The sequence below is a fragment of the Prionailurus viverrinus genome, unplaced genomic scaffold (genome assembly GCF_022837055.1).
Source record: "Prionailurus viverrinus isolate Anna unplaced genomic scaffold, UM_Priviv_1.0 scaffold_50, whole genome shotgun sequence".
In the NCBI taxonomy this organism is placed as follows: domain Eukaryota; kingdom Metazoa; phylum Chordata; class Mammalia; order Carnivora; family Felidae; genus Prionailurus; species Prionailurus viverrinus.
In genome coordinates this window covers 2969260-2991295 of record NW_025927613.1, presented here as the reverse complement: position 1 = coordinate 2991295, position 22036 = coordinate 2969260, and the positions used below count along the sequence as shown (strand labels likewise).

General features: G+C 46.9%; 1 protein-coding gene, 1 long non-coding RNA gene and 1 other non-coding gene across 4 annotated transcripts in view; 2 read left to right on the top strand and 1 right to left on the bottom strand.

Moving 5' to 3' along the window:
- The window catches only part of LOC125159545 (neuroblastoma breakpoint family member 6-like protein), a 30213-nt gene extending 26847 nt beyond the window's left edge, over window positions 1–3366 (bottom strand). The window contains exon 1 of the mRNA XM_047848037.1: window positions 2972–3366. The gene's annotated coding sequence lies outside the window, so the exon portion shown is untranslated. The remainder of the gene's footprint in view (window positions 1–2971) is intronic.
- A 259-nt stretch (window positions 3367–3625) lies between these two features.
- Window positions 3626–21783, top strand: LOC125159548 (uncharacterized). Of its 2 annotated transcripts, XR_007149816.1 has the most exons (6): window positions 3626–3733; window positions 17056–17185; window positions 18177–18229; window positions 19462–19593; window positions 21176–21250; window positions 21353–21783. It is a non-coding gene; the product is annotated as an uncharacterized LOC125159548 (long non-coding RNA). The 2 variants fall into 2 exon arrangements; XR_007149815.1 differs by lacking the exon at window positions 18177–18229.
- On the top strand, window positions 17740–17812 carry TRNAV-CAC (transfer RNA valine (anticodon CAC)). The gene has a single exon. It is a non-coding gene; the product is annotated as a tRNA-Val (tRNA).
- Window positions 21784–22036: the final 253 nt, after the last annotated feature.

The following is a 22036-nucleotide window of genomic DNA, read 5'->3' as shown; positions in this document are numbered from 1 at the left end:
CTGGGATCTATGAAATCCATGAACTAATCAGTGACATGAAATTTCAAAAAATGCAATAGGAAAACAAAATTCTTTCGAAACAGACCAGTTAAAATAGGCAAGGAGAAATTATTAAGGACAGAAATCACACAGAGGTAGTGGAAGTGAAAACAACTCTCAGCAATCTCCAACCAACACTAAATACAACCAATTATAATGGATCCAAATCCCCTCAAAGTGGATGTAAAAATAAATTTCAGTGTAGCAGTGTGTTAGACAGAAAAAGACTACATATTAAGAACAGTAGGGGCGCCTGGGTGGCGCAGTCGGTTAAGCGTCCGACTTCAGCCAGGTCACGATCTCGCGGTCTGTGAGTTTGAGCCCCGCGTCGGGCTCTGGGCTGATGGCTCGGAGCCTGGAGCCTGTTTCCGATTCTGTGTCTCCCTCTCTCTCTGCCCCTCCCTCGTTCATGCTCTGTCTCTCTCTGTCCCAAAAATAAATAAACGTTAAAAAATTTAAAAAAAAAAAAAAAAAAAAAAAGAACAGTACAATCTGTACCAGGCTAATTGTAAGCAAAAAAGTGAAAATATGACTCTTAAAGACAGAGGGGAGGGGAAAGTTTTTAAACTGGTTGAAGAAACAATATTTTAGCATCTACAGGAAACATCAAATTGTTTTTCCCTGGCCACCTTCTCTGGCCAAGATGGTGTCATGAAGGAAAGAAATCTTGGAATTTTCACTTTTATTCATCCTGTATAGGTCTCTGCAAAACTTCACAGCTTAAAAGCAGGGCTATTTGATCCTTGGTCTTCTCTAGACACTCAAAAGAAGCTTCAGAGGTGAGGAACTCAGTTACCACCTAGATTTTCCTCAGTAACTCAGCACATACCCAAAGATCCAGCCTCCTGAACCTTCACTGGGTGAAGAACTGGTGAAAAAATGGGAGGAAAGGGTTTGGGAGGCACTCAGCAATGAGAAGGCAAAGAGATAGCTTTAGCCAGGGAGGGAATTAACTTTCCCTAGGTCTACACTAGCTTAAGGACCAGACACAAGAGCTGATTTTTTTTTTTAAGATTTTATTTTATTTTTTTTTTTACTTTTTTTTTTTCAAAGTTTTTTATTTATTTTTGGGACAGAGAGAGACAGAGCATGAACGGGGGAGGGGCAGAGAGAGAGGGAGACACAGAATCGGAAACAGGCTCCAGGCTCCGAGCCATCAGCCCAGAGCCCGACGTGGGGCTCGAACTCACGGACCGTGAGATCGTGACCTGGCTGAAGTCGGACGCTTAACCGACTGCGCCACCCAGGCGCCCCAAGATTTTATTTTTAAGTAATCTCTACACCCAACATGGAGCTCAAACTCACAATCCCAAGACCAAGAATCACATGCTCCACCAACTGAGCCAACCAGGTGACCTATTTTCTGATGCTTTTCTAGAAGTCTATTAATCTACTTGGAAAGAGATTTCCTCCCCACCCCCAGAATTAGGCTCTTTCAAATCAGATATTTTGATTTGAGTGCCATTACTTTACTTTACAGTGCTGCCTTACAGAAATCCCCCAGGACAGCCTTTGCTACAGGTATTTTCTATATGCTACCTCTGTTTTCCAGAGAGAACTGATGTGTAAAGCTATTTTAGAATTGCTTTTTCAAAGTCCTTCCAGACACTCTTTCTGATTAGACCTACTCCAGCAATTGTGAAACAAGCATCAGTGGTTCACTAGTAGAATTCTGGCCTTCTATGTGGGAGGTCTGGGTTCCATTCCCAGTCAGAGGAGGGTTTTCCTTGCACTTTTATGTGTTCAGTGTTCTCTCTGTTGGATTATACATTGCACTAGCAGCACAAGTTATTACAGGGTTGAGGGTCTCAGGAGGCAATGCTAAAAAGAAAAAAGGGCAACTATACCCCCTTAGGTTAATTCCAGAGCAAAACACTGAGGTCTAAACAAGGGATTTTTTAGAGCTTTGTCTTTGAAAGGACAGGTTAGTATGGTGGGTCCTTTTGAATACTTGAAACCAAAGCCATTGTTACTTTTTTTCTGCTGGCAAATATCTGGAATATAGTGTCATCCGGTCACTGATTAGCATGCTGGATTTTGGGCTGGGCTGACCACTGAGCAGTGTCTCCCTATAGAGTGACTATCAAGAAATGGGAAGTCCAGGAAGGAGAGAGGCTGTGGGGCCCAGCAGACACCCTCGTGGCTGGGGAGACATTAGCAGCCCAAGGAAAGGTTGTGTGGAGGAATTGGCATGGACATGAGAGAAGCTACAGAGAGGGGCCTCAGACTTTTCTGTGCGGGTAGGCCCTAGACTTCGGTGGTCCTGGCAAAATTAAGGACAAGAATGAGCCCCAAGTGGAGAGCAGCCTGTACAAGAAAATCATGTTTATTTTACACTCCCCCAAGCAAGACCTTTTTTTCCCGATGTTTATTTACTATTTTAAAGGAAGCGCGCACAAATGCAAGGGACAAACAGAGAAAGAGAAAGAGAATCCCAAGCAGGCTCGGCACGGCCAGCACAGAGACCACCAGGGGAACTCGCTCCGGTGAACCCTGAGATTAGGACCCAAGTCACAATCAAGACCCCCACGCTGAACCGGCTGAGCCACCCAGGTGCCCCATCTAAGTAAGACTTTTGGTACGTGGCTCATTTTTAGTGCTTACGTATTAGCAGCACTTGGGGGAAGGCCATGACTATCACTGGTTCTGGAGCTTTGGAGGAGACTCTGGAAAAGGAAGGCTCTTGGAGTCACCTGGTTTGTTTAAGCCAGTTTTCATCGACTCTTTTCCTCAGCAAAGAGTGGACGAGGTTGCCTAGGGGAGGCGCCCCGCCTTAGACCCTGGGGTCCCTAACATCCCCCAAATGATTCCGAAAAACAAGGGACACAGCAACGGAAGTGGCGCGGACTGAGACGGCTTTCGAGGCAGGCTCCGTGCCCCTAGACTGGACTCGGGTCCCTCCCAGCCCGCCGCCCCTGCACTTTCCACCTACCTCGGCTGCTGCTCTGCACGCTCAGGGCCCACACAGAGTTGTCTTCGACGCCGGCCTTCCCCTCGCGCCACACGCCCGCTTTGTCCGAAAATCCTGCTGCTGCTTTTGTTAATTTTCGTCTCGGAGCCACACAACCGGCTTGCTGATTCGGGCAAACGACTCTCCCGACACAGGCGGGGAGAATGACGCCACTCGCGACCCCCGCTCCACTAGGACTTCGGGGTTTGGGGCCTTTACCCTCAGGACCCGGGGCTGGGCCGCCGTTGAGACTTTCTGTCTCAACTAGCCTCTTCCGGGCCCGGCCTCCAGGGTCAGGAGCAAGGCCGGGGCCCCTCGGCGCGCCGCGCCCTCTCCCTCCTTCTGCCGCGCCCCGCACCCTTGCGTGCGGCCTGCGGATGAGCCCCCCGACGGCGGCGTCGATTCAGTGTGTCCGGCGCGGGCGTCGCGCAGCTGCGCGGTGCACGCGGAGGCACGCGGCGAACTTGCGACCCCGCCCTCGCTGCCCTCGCGGCCCCGCGGGCGTCACCCGCGGGCCGTAACGTTCCGGCCCGGCTGAGCTGCCCTGACGCCCCGGAGGGAGGGACCCGGAGGAGAAGGGCAGCCTCCCCTTTCAGCCCTGTCCAGTGTTAGGCTCCCGAACCGTCGTGGAGGAGACAGAAACCGAGAGGTGGAAACAGAGCCCAGGGGAGGGAGGAACTCCACGCGACTTTCCTCCTCTGCAAACAGCCCGAAGATGAAATCGGCGTCCCGTAGCTGGTGAAGGTGAGTTCCGTCGGGGGGGGGGGGGGGGGGGGGGGGGGAGGGGGAGAGGAGCCAAAGCCTTGGCCGGGCTCCCAGTGAGTTCCTTTTGGCCCTTGAACGTCTGTCCCTGGGTTTCTTGTGGATTCCAAGGATGCACCTGGCAGGTTTATTTTTAAAGCACGTACTTTAAGATTATTTTAAAATCTTTTGGCGAAGGAAGCAGTGTCTGATGAGTTTTGGATGAGGACTTTCAGGTGTGGGGAAAACTAGCAAAAGCAATTGTTAGAGGCCGCTTTTAGACAATAGGCGTGAGCAGTGGAATGTAGAAAGGGCCCACAGCGACTCTCTGGCTGAATACAGTCAGGCCCACCAGGCAACCCATCTCAAAATACCCATAGGCCCTAACTAACCAATAGGCTACTTAAAACCAGGCACAGTTCCCAAAAAAGGGAAAATGCCATACGTTCGTTCGCAAACTCCTCACCTTCCCCCTTTAAATACAGCTCCCACCCACTGCCTTATTGCAGACAGTCTGCTTTGCTGATCTATCTGTAGCTCCCTTGCGGTGTATTCAGTAAACTTCTATTTTCTTTGTTTTGCCTCACGTGAATGCTTTCACTGCCAACAACACTGACCCCCTCCCCCCCTACATTGGGTCGCCCCATGTTTAAGGGCCTCCATCCCATTAGGAGAGGCCACAGCAACTACAGTTGAGAATGTCACACACCTAGAGGCACTTCAGTCAGGTAGGTTTGACTCCTACTTGGGCCTATCTTACTTTCAATGAATTGAGGAACTTATTTAAATATGCATTCGGAAAATATCTGTGCGTCTATGTGGCTCAGTTGGTTAAGTGTAAGACCTTTGGTTTCCATGCAGGTCATGATCTCATGGTTCTGGGGGTCTGAGCCCCGCATCAGTGCAGACCTGCTTGGGATTCTCTCTCCATCTCTCTCTCAAAATAAACATTCAAAGATCTAGAGATATGTATAGATCTAGTACATTGAGTACACCTTTTGCTATTTTTACACAGATGGCAAAGAAGAATCAATGATAAAGCATCAAAGCCTTTAAATTCTGATGTTTCTCTATTAAAGTTTTTCCTGTCTTATTCATAACCTCTTTTTATCCCAAATCTGACATCCACGGCCAAACCCTAAAATCAGTTTACTGGTTCCAGCCTATTCTTCCCCATATTGTATCTCCCATACAGTATCTAAGCCTCTCCCCTATCTTCTTTCATACGCCAAAAAGAAAAAAAAAAGTCAGCTATCCTGGAGTTGCCAATTTGCTCATGTTTGACAGTCGGCCTAGCAAATGGGACTCCCCATAAGATTCTTTCTCCTCAAGCGCACCTGGGTGGCTCACTTGGGGGGCGGACTGGGCTGATGAGTGTTAGATGCTTGGTTTGGACTCAGGTCCTAATCCCAGGGGTTGTGGGATCAGCTTCTGCACTAAGGATGGAGCCTGCTTGAGTTTCTCTCTCCCACTGCCCCTGTCCCCAGGTCACAGGAGTGAGCTCTCTCAAATAAGAAAATAAAAACAGACTGTCCCTAGAATGAAGCAGAAAACTTAACACATTATTTTTCATGATCAGAAATGATATAAGTTTTTATTTACTGTGAGAGAGAGTGCGCACGAGAGAGAGCAGGAGCAGGGCAGGGGCAAAGAAAGAGGGAAAGAGAATTCCAAGCAGACACTGCACGGTCCCCACAGAACCCAACTTGGAGCTCAAACTCACAAACCATGAGATTGTGACCTGAGCCGAAACCAAGAGCCAGACACTCAATGACTTAGCCACCCAGGCCCCCATGATCAGAAGTAATTTAAAGGCCTTGAAAATGAACTAACTTTTATTTCAAGAAACAATCTAGAGGAAATGCTAAATTTTGTAGACATTGGGTCTCTCCATTATCTTTGCAGATGACTGAAGATTTATTCTCTAAAGATACTCTGACCCTCCCCCATTCATGCTCTGTCTCTGTCTCAAAAATAAACATTTAAAAAAAAAAAGAAAAAAAAGAAAAGTTATGCCCACACAGAAACCCACACACGGATGCCTACGGCAGCTGTACTCACAATTGCCAAAACTTAGAAGCAACCAAGATGTCCCTTACAGGTGGAGGGATAAAGGAACTGTGACACACACACACACACACAAATGAAGTAGTATTTCAGCACTAAAAGGAAATGAACTGCCAATCCACCAAAAGACATCGAGGAATCTTAAGTGCGTATTAGTAAGTGAAACAAGCCAATCTGAAAAGGCTACATACTGTGTGATTCCAACTACACGACCTTCTGGAAAAGGCAAAACTATGGAAACAGGAAAAGGATTTGTGATTGCCAGAAAGGGGGCGCAGAGGATGTTTCAGCTAGTGAAACTACTTTGTGTGATACTTACAACGGTGGATACATTTCCGGATACTTTGTCCAAACCCACCCTGCAAGAGTGAGCCCTAATGTAAACTATGGACTTTGGATAGATTCCTGAGTTGTCACAAAGGCACAAAGGCACTGCAGTGGGGGGTGTTGACAACCAGGCAGGCTATTTGGGGGGGGGGGGGGAGGGCAGGAAGGGTCTGGGCAATCTCTGTCCCTTCCCCTCAGCTTTGCTGTGAACCTAAAATGCTCTAAAAAATGAACAATTAGCATTTTTTCAAAAAAACGTCAGCCCCCTAGACCAATTTTCCCAAAGCAAGCAGCTTGAACAATGAAGGCAATCATGTTTAGAAATTAAAAAATGAAAAAAGATGGGAGTCACAAAAAGTTTCACTTACTCATCCAATCTTTCAGGGCGGACTACAGAGTTTTACCACACTAGGTAGAACCTGGGTTCTTCTATCTGTTTGAGAAGTTGGTGTTGTAGAGGTATAAAGCTCATAGGCCAGCAGATACCATCAGAGAATGAGGTTGGGGAGGTGGGGTCACTCTGAACAGTTAGGTGCTGTGAGGTGGCTAGGACCCAGAATCCAGTAATGTTGTGTACTTTATGTGAGGAAATGTGCAGGTGCGAAACCGCAGGTAGCAGGGGAATTGAGGTAAACGTGAAGCAGCCTGTCCCTGGGTGGGCTCAAACCACCAACCTTTCAGTTAACAGCTGAACACACTAACCAATTGCACCACTGAGACTTTACTGGGTGGCTTTTTTGATTTCATTGTGTTGGCACTTCCACCCAGGATGTATGGTTGCCAGTCCTGTAGGAAAACTGCAAATTTCAAAGCTTCAAAAAATAGATTAGAGAGATAAATGGTGTTGTTTATCCCATTTGAAACTGGTATGTCCGGTGATTATGAAACTAAAAGCACAGAATGTCTTTGCCACAAATTGCCTCTTACCTGTTCATTGCCAGTGCCTTCAGAGAGATCGGTGGGCTCTGATACCCTGGACCTGAGCCACAGAGGGTCCTTAGGAAGCTCAAGGCCTGGTGGGCTCCCATGATGGCTCTTTCTGTCACTCTGCCCTCACCCAGTGAGAGAGTTTGCCCACCCTTCCAAGAGGCCTCTGTGTAGATGTGTTGCTTTGGTTCCTATGTGTAGCACGGGAGCTCCAGGGGCAGGGGTCGTTCTGAAGGTCCATCTTGTTGCCCCTCCCTGAGAACAGAGTCTGACACTCACCAGAGTCTGATACCAGGAAGTTCTGTTAAGACTTGTTGAATACATTGTTGTCTGTAGCTTTTAGCCCCATGAAGAACCCTGAGAATGGAAATGAAAAGTTTTTCAAAGCCCAAAGTTCTTTGTAAAAAGCTTTTATCCAGGTTGACTCCTCAGCCTCCCCAGCAGCAGGCAACAGGAAAGGCCTACAGTGGACCCTCTGCCCAGGAGGCCCCTGCCTCCTTTAGGAGAGTTGTGTCTGCATTGTGGTAGGTGGACCCCTGAGGGTGGGGCAAATCAGTGGGGGGTGGGGAGGGGGGAAGGGGGTGTTTGGAAAAGGGCAGTGAGACCTCCTAGGAGGTCTTATGTTGGGACAGAAGCCTGATCCAGAGAGGTGGGAATTGTTTTTGTTATATAACAGAATAGGGAAGGAGGGTCTGAGCTGGGGTGGGAGAGAATGGAGGGAGGAGGGGGTGGGGGAGAGAGACCCAGAGGGAGGAAGAGATGGGGAGGGGATGAAAGAATTTATACTTACATCCCTCCCTCACTTGCTCTCTCCTTCTCCCTTTTCTTCCCATCCCAACAGCTGAGGAATCCTGATGTAGGGAAATTTAAGAAGACCCAACTAATGTATGCTCAAGAGGGCAAGCTCTATGTTGTAAAGATGGTTTGCCCTGGAGGGTGGGGGGTGGGTGACATAGATAAAAGGGATTAAGAACACTCCTGTCATGATGAGCACTGAGTAATGTATAGAAATGTTGAATCATTATACTGTACACGTGAAACTAATATAAGACTAATTAATATATATTTCAATTAAAAAAAAGAAACAATGGTTCTGCCCTTGTGTGGCTTTGGCTAAACACACTTCAAGTGTCTCCCTTCTTTGTTCTATAAAATGGGACTAATTAAGAGCATTTTACTTCATTCTATTATCAGATGTGTTTTGACTTAGTTACTATTGGATCAGTCATGTTAAAAGCAGTAGAATCATGAATATTACTGTCATTATCCTCCTAATCTTTTGACAGCCACTATCCTTATTTATTTCACAAATATGTTTTGCTCCTTCTAGAAATTACCGTAAATGGGATCACAGGGTATGTATGCTTATGTCTACTTGCTTCTCTCTATGTAATGTCTTTGAATTTTATCCATGTCATTGAGTAGATCAGCTTTTCATTCCTTTTTATTGCTGAGAAGGATTCTCAGCATAATTGCATAAATATTTCACAATTTCTTTACCATTCTCCTGATGATGGATATTTGGGTTGTTTCCAATTTGAGGTGTTAGGAATAAAGCTGCTATGAACATTCTCATTACAAGTGGGTTTTTTTCTTTTTTTTTTTAATTTATTCATTTTTTGAGAGAGAGGGAGAGAGAGACAGTATGAGCAGGGGAAGGACAGAGAGAGAGGGAGACACATAATCCGAAGCAGGCTCCAGGCTCTGAGGGGTCAGCACAGAGCCCAACTCAGGACTCAAACTCACAAACAGTGAGATCATGACCTGAGCCAAAGTCTGTCGCTTAACCAACTGAGCCACCCAGGCACCCCCAAGTGTTTTTGTAGACACTTTTCCACCCCATTTCTTTTGGATAAATACCTAAGGGAGGATTTGATGGAACCAAAGAGGGAGAGGTGTATGTTTAATTTCATAAGAAACTGACAAAATGTTTCCCAAAGTGGTTGCACCATTATAGTCATGCCAACAATGTATGAGAGTTCTGGTTGTTGACAAAAATTCCTTGACAGAACTGTCAGGGTCCTCTAAACTCTCTTCTCCAGCGGGCCCTGACCTTCAGCCTTCGGAGTTTGTCTTTGCATTGTCCAATTTTAGCAAGAATCCTGCTAAGTCATTTTAACCAGAACCCCCTCCATGACATCTGGTCAGGTTCCTTGTCCTCCGTCCCTGGGTGATGCCTGATGACTTTGGCAGGCCTTCAGCAAGAGCCCCTTGGGCTGGTTTAGCCAGAATCTCCCCCCCTTAACCCTGAGGTTTCCTCTTAGTAAATTTTCACTCATTAACCCTCTCTCTGGTCCTGCTCTGGGCTATACGTTCCCACTCTCCCTTGTTGTATTCAGAGCTGAGCTTGGTCTCTCCTACTACAAAACCCCATTTTAGTAGTCCTCCTTAATAAAGCCTGCCCTACTGTTCTTTAACACAAGTCATGTATGATTTTTTATTTTGTTTATTCTACTGAGTGTAATAAATCTCAATGTGGTTTTAATTTCCATTTTCTTAGTTTAGGGGCACCTGGGTGGCTCAGTCAGTTAAGTGTCTGACTTTGGCTCAGGTGATGATCTCATGGTTTGGGAGTTCAGGCCTTGCATCGGGCTCTGTGCTGACAGTTCAGAGCCTGGAGCCTGCTTTGATTCTGTCTCCCTCCCTGTCTGCCCCTCCCCTGCTCTTTTTCTGTCTCTCGAAAATAAATAAATGTTAAAAATTTGAAGAAAAAAAGTTTGCTTAGAAGAGTTTATGGTAAGTCTTAAAGTCAGGTAGTGTAAGTTTGCCAGTTTTGTACTTTTTTTTTTACACAGCTCAATAAAATTTGAAATATGCATATATATACACACATCTATATGTACATATATGATATTTCAAATTTTATTTATATATGTACATATATGTGTGTGTGTGTATATATATATATATATATATATGTATATATATATATATATATATATATATAAAATCATCACACAGATCAAAGAATGCTTTACTCTGCTCCTCTCACTTCAATATTGTATCTGTGTCCTTACATGTACTGGTTGATCATATGGCACAAAAACAGACACATAGACCAATGGAATAGAATAGAAACTCCAGAACTAGACCCACAAACGTATGGCCAACTAATCTTTGACAAAGCAGGAAAGAACATCCAAGGAAAAAAGACAGCCTCTTTAACAAATGGTGCTGGGAGAACTGGACAGCAACATGCAGAAGGTTGAAACTAGACCACTTTCTCACACCATTCACAAAAATAAACTCAAAATGGATAAAGGACCTAAATGTGAGACAGGAAACCATCAAAACCTTAGAGGAGAAAGCAGGAAAAGACCTCTCTGACCTCAGCCGTAGCAATCTCTTACTCGACACGTCCCCAAAGGCAAGGGAATTAAAAGCAAAAGTGAATTACTGGGACCTTATGAAGATAAAAAGCTTCTGCACAGCAAAGGAAACAACCAACAAAACTAAAAGGCAACCAACGGAATGGGAAAAGATATTCGCAAATGACATATCGGACAAAGGGCTAGTATCCAAAATCTATAAAGAGCTCACCAAACTCCACACCCGAAAAACAAATAACCCAGTGAAGAAATGGGCAGAAAACATGAATAGACACTTCTCTAAAGAAGACATCCGGATGGCCAACAGGCACATGAAAAGATGTTCAGCGTCGCTCCTTATCAGGGAAATACAAATCAAAACCACACTCAGGTATCACCTCACGCCAGTCAGAGTGGCCAAAATGAACAAATCAGGAGACTATAAATGCTGGAGAGGATGTGGAGAAACGGGAACCCTCTTGCACTGTTGGTGGGAATGCAAATTGGTGCAGCCGCTCTGGAAAGCAGTGTAGAGGTTCCTCAGAAAATTAAAAATAGACCTACCCTATGACCCAGCAATAGCACTGCTAGGAATTTATCCAAGGGATACAGGAGTACTGATGCATAGGGCCACTTGTACGCCAATGTTCATAGCAGCACTCTCAACAATAGCCAAATTATGGAAAGAGCCTAAATGTCCATCAACTGATGAATGGATAAAGAAATTGTGGTTTATATACACAATGGAATATTACGTGGCAATGAGAAAGAATGAAATATGGCCCTTTGTAGCAATGTGGATGGAACTGGAGAGTGTGATGCTAAGTGAAATAAGCCATACAGAGAAAGACAGATACCATATGGTTTCACTCTTATGTGGATCCTGAGAAACTTAACAGAAACCCATGGGGGAGGGGAAGGAAAAAAAAAAAAAAAGAGGTTAGAGTGCGAGAGAGCCAAAGCATAAGAGACTGTTAAAAACTGAGAACAAACTGAGGGTTGATGGGGGGTGGGAGGGAGGAGAGGGTGGGTGATGGGTATTGAGGAGGGCACCTTTTGGGATGAGCACTGGGTGTTGTATGGAAACCAATTTGTCAATAAATTTCATATAAAAAAAAATAAAAATAAATAAAATGTTTATTTATTTTTGAGAGAGAGAGACAGAGCATGAATGGGGGAGGGTCAGAGAGAGAGGGAGACACAGAATCCAAAGCAGGCTCCAGGCTCCTAGCTGTCAGCACAGAGCCCGACGGGGGGCTCAAACTCACAGACCGTGAGATCATGACCTGAACTGAAGTCAGATGCTTAACCGACTGAGCCACCCAGGCGCCCCTGGGCATAACTTTTCAACTTCTCTGGCTAACAGGGAGCCCGAACACTGGCTGCTATATTAAGAACATTTTTGGTTTTGTGAGAAATTGCCAGACTGCCTTCCACGGTGGCTGTACCATTTTGCGTTCTCACCAAGCAGCAAGTGAGAGCTCCTGTTGTTCCCCCATCTTCGCCAGCCTTTGGTGTTGATGTGCCTCGGTTCTTTTTCATGGGGAGTAGGAGGCCAACCATGGTGTCCCGTCCCCAGGGAGTGCCTGGATTTGGGCATTCCTCTATCAATAATGTTGTGATCAGTGGATCCTCATCATCATTGTCCTCTGCATTTGTTTGACAGAGGCATTTCTTCCACAGTATGTGTGATACTTATTTAACCTCTTCCATATTGCTTTTGAAATTGAGTTGGTTTTATGGTTTTATGATTACGAATTCCTGTACACATATTTTTGGCCACTTGTGCAGGTATTTCTACAGCGTACAGAACTGGAAGTGCAATGACTGTAGTATAGTGTTCATTTGCTGCTAATTTGGGGAAGTCCTGCAAACTTGCCTTCCACGGGAGCAGTACCAAATCACAGTCCAGTTTATTTCCCAAGCTATCAATGTGCCGTTCTTCAATACCTTGCCCACACCGCAATCTTCCTGAACCCCTTACACATAAGACTTTTTTCTTTCAAGGCCCTGAAATCTCGCTCAGCATTAGATTCATTTTAGTCCACCTCGTCCGTCCCTAGCACCAGCAGCTCCTGTGTGTGTACTGATGTCTCCGCTTCCCCTGAGCTGTGATCATCGAGAGGAGGACTGTCGGGTTTTCCCTTGGCTGGTAACGAAGAACCATTCCACGTCCTGGTTGGCCAGGGTTTTCATGCACTGATCACCCAGCCCCAGCGTGGCTCTGGGCTCCTCTGAAGGCTGCCTGTGCCCATGCCTCAAGGGAAGGCTTGTGGAGGGAGGCTCCTGGGCTCCGCTCATTACCTCCCTCATTGACTGCCACAACACTACTATCTCCTTTTACGTTCTAGTTACATCCTGCCTGTGGCTATTCCTAGTGGTGTTTCCGTTATGACGCCGATATACAATTGAGTCTAAAAAGAAATTTACTAAGTAGAAGCTGTAAATCAAAGTATGGAAACTCTTCGGTAATCGGTGATAAAGGTACATGGCTGTGGCCAACTATGAAAGTGCTGTGTTCCTTAATGAGCTTTGAGAAGCATGATTTTTGTCTCATTTTTATGCGATCTCCTCTGTCCCCCTTGTCACTGCAGGCGCACTCCCTCCTGCCCTGAGGCATTAAGTAGGAGGGAGGGCCTCAGCTGTCTGCTCCACACTTTGAACATAAAAGGCACACTTGATGGGATTTGTTTTCTTTTGTTTTTGTTTTTGTTTGTTTTGGGGAGCCTCTCTAGGAAACTTCCTTGTTCAGACCATTAAAAAGAATCAAGATTTAGTAAATACTTCGGTTGGGAGATGTGATTGCATCATCCCGGGAGCCATGGAGTCTGTTTCTGGGGAGGACTAAATCGTTTTGTTCTTTCTCTTCTTCATTTCGTCCATTAGTTGCCAGTGTTAAGTAGGTCTTACTTTTAACCTTCTCTTTCTTTTCAACATCAGGGAGGCTGAGCCAGGAGGGGACGGCAAATCCTGGTGAAGGCTTCTCAGTGCGCGCTGACAGGCTGGCCAAACACGAGGGCTCTGGAGGCAAACTGCCCGGCCCTGAGTGCTGGCTCTCTCCGTCACAGGCCTGGGCCCCTTGGAGAGTCAGACCAGCCTTTCAGTGCCTGAGTGTCCTCACCTGCAAGCAGGGGTGCTGATAACCTACACCGTCTCGGGGTTGTTATGGGGACTAGATAGGTTATGCTCCGTACAGCACCGAGGAACTGCGTGCTGCTCACACGGTGACGCTCGCTCGGAGAAAACTGCCAGTATCATTGTAACTAAGACTTCTGTTTTCACTTCTAACTGCACCACTGATGACTTTCAGCATTCCCCAGAATGAATGAGGAGTGTTCAATGGTTCCCATGGGCTCTCCGCCTCTGTATCAGTGACCAGCACCTGGAAAACTGGTCGCTTGATAATTTCCATGGTGAGTTAACTGACAGGACAGTGCAGCAGGGAACTGGATCCAACTTGATCAAATTCTCGGACCTTGGACAGGCGTGATGAGTGTTCAGCTCCAGGTAGACAATCTTTTGCCCGTGCTTCTAGCAAGAGCTTTTGATATCCAGTCAGACTTACCCGGGAGTATTAAAAGAAAACTTCAGCTATGCACCAGTGACCCCCCCCCACCTTATTTTAAGAAAAAAAGGAGGAAGAAAATGTGATTTATCTGGAAATTGTAGATTTCACCTTTCAGTGATGATTATTTGTAGCAGAACAGCATTTCGCCCTGAAAAGAAATGAAGTTTGAATGGAAGGAATTCTGCTTGAAGATTTGGAGAACTATCAATGCAGATAGGACCCACCAGTCCTTCAGCTCAAGGGGAGAGATGAGAGAGAAGAGAAACTCAATGGAATGAGACTAATTTTCTGTGTTATCCCTTCAGGGCATTTGCCAGTTCTTGGCAGGAACAGGAGACTGAGAAACTGGAGAGAGGGAAGCTACTAAGAGTCAGAGAAAACAACATGTTAAGTGATCTCATAGGTCTGGACAGAGAAGTTGGGGTGCCGGGGGGTGGGGGGGGGGAAGAGGAAGGACATATGGAACTGTCCAAGGATTCAGACTTGAGCAGCCAAGATCCTGGAATGGGTTAAGTGAGCTGGGTGCTTGGTACAGAAGAGCCCCACAATACATTTGCAAATTAAGCTATGTGCATCGAAGGGGCTTGGAAGGCCAGCAGAGTGTGGCTGAAAGAGAGTGGAACTTGCAGCACTACCGTGGTGCTTAGGGGATAAAAACTGAAGCTCAGGATTCATGGAAGAGGAAGGGCCCAAGGAAACATACCAAGGTCGCAGGTAGGAGCCCCGGACGTCTGCAGCACAGCAGTGTGAGCAAACTAGCTGTAGATTGAGGCTTTCCCTGAGGGCGAACCAGCTGCAAATCAGCTTCGTCAAGGATTAGAGGTGATGCGCCCCTCTGCTGCCTGCTGGGGGAGAAGGTGAAAGATCTTCAGAGAAACAACATCTCCAACCTGGCTGTCCTTCACACCACGGGTTCATCATTCAATCACAATATTCTAGGATTGTAAAGGAAGAGAAGCAAGAGAAAGAAGGCAAACCGTAGAAATTGCCTCTTGAGATCTTGAGTTCTCAGATAAGAACTCAAAGCGGTAGGTTTTAGGGGAGCCTGGCTGGCTCGGTGGGTAGAGCACGTGACTCTTGGTCTCTCTGGGTTGTGAGTTTGAGCCCCACGTTGGGTGTACAGGTCACTTGAATAAAATTTCTTTAAATTACTTAAAAATCAGGGGCATTTGCGTAGCTCGATCGGTTAAGCATCTGCCTTGATTTTGGCTCAGGCTCAGCTCATGATCTTAAGGTTGGTGAGATCTATGGGGCAGAACCTGCTTGGGATTCTCTCCCTCTTCCTCTTCCTCTGCCCCGGGCTTGTTCTGTCTCGCTCTCTCTCTCTCAAAATAAATAAATTGAAACTTGAAAAAATATATTACTTAAAAGTTAGAAAAAAAAGGTAAAGTGGTATGATTCAGCTGTTCAGAAAATAGATGACAAGATAAAATATTTCATCAGAGAAATAGAATCTAGTTTTAAAATCACATGAAAATTAAATATATGTAATAGTTGGCATTTTAAAAAAGTCAGCAGGTCAGTTTAACTGCAGCTTGGACTCAATGGTAGAGAGAGTATTAACCTCGAAATGTGTAAGTAGAAAGAAACTCTGCAGACTGAAGCATACAGAGCCAAAAGGAAGAAATATTAAGAGGGTAACAAAGATAATGAGCCATGTCATGAAGTCCTAACACGTGTGTAATTAAAGTCTCAGGGGTTGGAGGACCAGAAAGTGGGGCAGAAGCTATATCATGGAGAATCAAAGAAAAATCATGATGGTCTCTCCAACCACATGTGCAAGAAGTTCGGTGCACTGCAAGCCAGGTAAGGACAAGAAGGTCACACCCCTAAACTGCTGAACAACCAAGGGCAGCTGAAAACAATCACAGCAGCACCCAGATTGGGGTGTGGGGAGGAGGGGACACTCCTATGACATCGTCCAAAGATTGGGAGCTGAAATCTCAGCAAAAACATGAAAAAGAAGACCTCAATGAAGGGCCGGAGCAGTATGATTTCCAGCCACCACGTGCTGTCCCCGACCCAGTATCTTTCAAGGGTGAGTGAAGTGGAGACCTTTCCACATAAGCTAACGAAAAAGAAATGCAAAGTGCAAAAGGTAACTCTTCAGGCAGAAGTAACTGCACAGGTCACAGGGGAACTGTGCAAAAGGAAGGAAGGAAGGAAGGAAGGAAGGAAGGAAGGAAGGAAGGAAGGAAGGGTGGAAGGGCAATGAATAGGTAAAATGTGTGGCTAAGTCAAATAAATATGACTCTCTGAGCAATGGTAATAATGCCTATGTTTTTAAAATGTATGTTGAGGGGCGCCTGGGTGGCTCAGTTGGTCAAGCGTCCCACTTTGGCTCTGGTCATGATGTCATAGTTCCCGAGTTTGAGCCCCACGTTGGGCTCTGTGCTGACACCTCAGAGCCTGGAGCCTGCCTCGGATTCTGTGTTTCCATCTCTCTGCCCCTCCCCTGCTCATGCACTGTCACTGTCTCTGTCAAAAATAAATAAAATAGATAAAATGTATTTTGAAATAAAATTAATGCCAATAACTCAAAAATGAGGAGGGTAAGTGGAGTTAAGATATTCCAAGTATACAGTGCAATAATGTGATAAACGTGTAAATGCTTGTACTAACAGCCAGACTAATATATGCAACATATCCATCAACCCGGGAAGTTTCCCGGCAAATTATTTCAAAAGGGAACCACTCTTCTCTGCTAATACTTCCTGGAAATGGAATCACCCAGGAGTATCAGATAGGTACATATAACTATGGGAGGGGCTTATCCGTGTTACCGCCTAAACCATAGTTTGGATGTTTTTACTACAGAGTACTTAATCCATTCTAAACATATACTAGGGTTTGTGTATCACCTCTGTTGATGGGCATTTGGGTTGTATCCGGTTTTGCCTAGTATGAATGATGTTGCACGAACGTTGGCATTCATTTTTCTGGGGGAGTGAATAGCAATATTCCTAGGTAACGGGGCAGGTCAGGTTTTTCACTGTATGAGAAACTGCCAAATATTAGGAAAGGCGTTGTGCTAAATTACAGTGCAATCAAGATCACGCAGTAATACCGTACACACTCCGATGCGGGAGGGAGAGAGGAAACCGCTTTAAAAATACCTATTTTTCTAGGCTTTTCGTCTTCACTTTGTTCCCAATGCTGAAGGCCCCCCTGAAGGTGGCTGTGGTCACACCGAGTCTCACCACCAGCCTATTCGGGAGACTCCAAGGCAGCCCACCCAAGAATCACTCAAAACGCCAGGTAGGAAGAGACCTTCCCTCCCCAGTCGTGGCTCTGCCACTCTTCCGCTCGGTGCCACTCAAGTCGGTTTCTGGCTCTTCCTTTTCATCCCTCTGGTCCGTGACCGAGATTTCACTGGAGCGTGTTGGCCGCGGACCTCCTGTCAGTGGCTTTAAAGCAGCGCAGGCAGGAGCCCGAGGGACCCCCTTCGCCCAGAGCACACCAAAGAGACTCCGCTCTGCCGGGAGGGCCGCGGGGCAGCGCAGAGCCAACGGGCTGGCGGAGGAAGAGCGCGCACCCGACGTCTGCCCCGGGGCCCCTCGTCCTAGAGGCGGACACCCTGCGTTCGGTGCGATTCCCGAGGCCAGGCTGCTGAGGGCGCTAGGGTCCCGTCCTCGGGGGCGGGGCGGCGCGGGGTCCTTTGCCGGGGCCGCTTGCCGGGCGCGGGCTCCTCGCTCGCAGGGGCGCGGCTGTTTCCAGGGCCTTGGGCGGTTCGAGCGAAGTCGGCGAGCCCGATAGTTGTGGCCGAAATGCCGCTTTTGGGGGTTAGAGCCGGAGACCAGGCCGCCTGCCTCGTTTCCGTAGTGTAGTGGTTATCACGTTCGCCTCACACGCGAAAGGTCCCCGGTTCGAAACCGGGCGGAAACAGCTTCCTTTTACCACTACCCCCCCCCCCAACCCCCCCATCAATTGTCCTTTAAAACGCAAAAAGAACGAGGGCCGGAGTCCCACCGCCACCTGAAAGCCTTCTCAGCACTCGACCACCAGGCCTGGCCGCTGTGTGTCTGCTCCCAGTCACCTTGGAGAGCGGGCCACACCCACTCAGTCACTCCAACAAGGGCACGCAGGACGAGGCCCACTTCAGGTTACCTCTACTTCCACGCATCCGCTGGCCTGCTCATCTGGCGCCTCCGTCTGCCCCACGGGCTCACAGCGACCGTGGCTCTGAAAAGCAGCACGTTCTTCCCTGGGCGGCACGCTTGCGCAACAGGTGTATTTATTTGCCTGACAGAACGCAAAGAACACAAACCAGCTGCACCTGGGACCCGAGCCAAAGACGCGTAGGTGAGGAGTTTCAGGCTCCACCTAATGAGCCCATGGGGACACCAAAGGAGCCCGTCCCCGTGCCCTCATCAGGACAGCTCTGGAGCTACTTCGGAAGTCGCCAAGTAGAGGGACTCCGCCCCTCCCCCCCGCTGAGAGCCGAGTCCGCACCTTACCCATCAGCAAACGAGGCTCAGAAAGAGAGCACGGCCTTGGCTCGGCAACACACACGGCTCCAGCTGGACTAGAGTGTGGCACAGGCCAGTCACCTTGTGGTCAGGGCCCAAGGGGTCGCTGAGGCTGGAAGAGGTGGTGAGCAGCAGGGCAAGGGCTGGGAGCCTTGTGCGGCTGCGCCGCTGGGAATCGCCTCCGCTTGTGCTCTGTCCGCCTGAGAAATGTCACCTTGACTTTCAGGGTTTTCATCTGCAGGGGCCGAAGCAGGGATCCTGCGTGGGTGGATTCCCCGGGATCGGATCGGTGGGATGGGATTTGGATTTTTCACCGCTACTGCTCAGGGTCGATTCCAATCCAGGAGACTTTGTGGCGCTGTCTCCATACTTAGGATTTGCCTTTTCATCCCCCAAAGCCTGGTGTGCACCCAGGGACGCTTGCAGAAGTGGCTGTGCAGTGAGCCCTTAAATACGGGAGGTCAGGAGTCCGGGTCCTTGTAATGGCCAGGCTGGGAGAGGAGAGCTGGGATGAGAAGCCAGGCCGGCGGCTCCCCTCTATTCACCTCAGAAACCCAAGGTCTCACTTCAAGCGTTTTCCTTTAAAGAGAACCTGGGACTTGACTTTGTCCCGCCTTTCAACCAAACAGACTCGGGCTTAACAGCAGTGGCAGGACCGAAGGTTTTCAGGGTTAGAGCAGGAAGCCAGGCTGACTCTCTGGTTTCCATAGTGAAGTGGTTATCACGTTCGCCTCACACGCGAAAATTCCGTGGTTCGAAACAAGGCAGAAACAGCTTCCTTTTCTTCAATGTTAATCCTCCTAACAGAAGGAAAAAAGGCAAGGGATTGGGAAATTGGGAAGGACTTGCTGTACCTGTGATTCTCAGGAACCATGGGAAAAAGTACAATTACTACTCACTCACCACTATCTGTGAGCCAGTACTCATTTGTCTTCTCATAAGCAGGTTGAAGAGGAGGCCAGGGTGTTACCACGTTCCCCCCACCCCCGGAAACACAGCAATACCCAATTCAGGTTGGACTTTATATCAGGAAATGCCTTAAAATTCCCTTTGTTTATCTTCTAGCGCCTGAATCTTCTCCATAGGCTCACACTGGATAAAAAGATTGTGTATCTGAAGTATTGCCTAAGGGTATGGCTCAATTTCCCTTGACTCCATAGCAAAATCGCAGAAGTTTATTTCCTTGACAAAGCCAAGGTAAAGATATCTAAATCTGTACCTGGATCTCAAGCCAAGGATTTCCAGAGTCAATATTTCCATATGCATACCAATTAAAAGTATATATTTTTGTATGTTACCGAACTAAAGAACCCAACACTCACTCAAGGATACTATATGTGTTTTTCAAGAACACAATCTTATTTACATATGCAAAGAGAAAGTGTGATGAAAAGACTTTCAGTAAATCCCTGAGAGTGTAAGCCACCAGAGGTGGACAAGGGAAAGGGTGTGGGGAAGCAGAAACTAACTGAAAGCCAAGTATGAAAGAACCTTGCTTAGAGCGCCCATGTTATTTTTTTCCTGAACTAAGGTACAGAATGCCTGGTCTTATGTACCCAGGACCCAGAAATATATTGGGAAATATATCAGGAAAATGGAGTTTTCTTCAATGCTATAGGAAAACAGAAAATTGTATCTATGTAAACCAGTCTAGTGAAAAACATAAGGAAAAAAAATTTTTTTAATACATGATATAGAAATGAAACCAACTGGGTCAGGAATCCCCAACACAAGACTACACACTGCTAATTATAATGGCTTCAAGTCTTCTCAGGTTGTTATAAAAGTAAATTTCAGTTACAATAGGATATTAGAAAAGGGCTAAATATTAAGAGCACTACAAACCTGTACCAAGCTGAGCACGAAAGAACTAAATATGATTCTTAGACAAAGGCAGAGGGCAAAAAAGTATTACATTGAGTAGAGTTGTGTTAAAAAACAAAATTTGAGGGGCGCCTGGGTGGCGCAGTCGGTTGGGCGTCCGACTTCAGCCAGGTCACGATCTCGCGGTCCGTGAGTTCGAGCCCCGCGTCGGGCTCTGGGCTGATGGCTCGGAGCCTGGAGCCTGTTTCCGATTCTGTGGCTCCCTCTCTCTCTGCCCCTCCCCTGTTCATGCTCTGTCTCTCTCTGTCCCAAAAATAAATAAACGTTGAAAAAAAAATTTAAAAAAACACAAAATTTGAAGGTCTAATTGGCTTTAAGTAATTCATGAATTGGGCAATATCCCAGCTAACAAGTAGAGGGGAGCTTTGCAAGGTTTTTATAGGAAAGAGAATGGGACAACACGGTATTAAGCAAAAGAAAATAAAGGATGTTTCAGACTGGGTCATCTTTCCTTAGGGGGGAGTAGCTAGGACTCTAATTAGGTGGATTACTTCATCTTCCTTTAGGGAAAGGAGAGGGCCCAGGTGACAGATTAACTCATTGGTGCTGACCAGAAAGTTCCAGATTTATTGGCCTAAAATTCTAAAGTTTTTTTTAATGTTTATTTACTCGAGAGAGAGGAAGGGAGAATGAGTGGGGGGGTGGGGGGTGGGGGCAGAGAGAGAGAGAGAGGGAGACACAGAATCCAAAGCAGGCTCCAGGCTCTGAGCCCTCAGCAGGGCTCAGACTCACAGACCACCTCCCAAACCATGAGATCATGACCAGCTTAGCCACTTAGGTGCCCCTATTGGCTTCAAATTCTACTCTTGGAGAGGCAGAAACTGCAATTAAGTCTTGGTTGGTTGTCCTGGGGACAAGTGACACTATCTTGGGCCTGTGTTTTTCTTTTTAACAGGTGTAATTCTCTTAGGTCTATCCATAATGTAGTCAGACTGCTTTGCACCGAACTGGCTTCCCTTCATGGCCAAAGGTATGATAAAGGAAATCTCGAAGTGAAGTTTCACTATTTGCTCTTTGTCTCTAAAACAAAGGAGATTAAAAGAGGAATCATTCAATATTTGGTCTTTTCCAGAGACTCACAAGAGACATCGAAATAGAAAGTACAAGTATTGTTACAGGCAGCTGGTTAGGTTCCAAGAGGATGTCTGGAGGCAAACAATGAGGAGATCAGAGCCAGACCAGAGGTCAGGAGAGTCATAGGCCCTTCCTGGCAGCACTCTAAAACAAAGCCACAAAAAGCTATATCCAACCAGACAGGCCCAAGATAGCTGATGAAGTAGGTTGGAAACCCCTGGCAAAATAAAGAAAAAAAGATGAGAACTCCTGCTTCCAAGCTATCCCCACCCCAAGTAATGAACATTCTACCCCCTCGTTCACAACTGTCAATAAAAGATAGAAACCTAAACCCCAACTTCTCTGAACTTCTCTCTCCCCACCTCCCTCTCCCTCCTGCTTCCCTGCTCTCTATCCCAAGAGTAATAAACTTTACTACTTGTGTCCCTACTATGCTGTGTTGCACGTCTATCTCATGACAAGACCAAGAACCTTTGCCAACCTGTTTGGGACGGGCCAGGTCGGAGCCTCAGGGTCTCCCCAGGTCACCTGGCAAGAGTATCACGCAGATTTTCTTTAGCAACTTGGGCACATTCCTTAATGTTCAGCCTCCTGAATTGTGGCTGGGTCCTGAACACCTTTTTGGAAGAACTGGTGACCATAAGTCTACGCTAGCGGATATCCTAGAGGATCAACAGCTGGG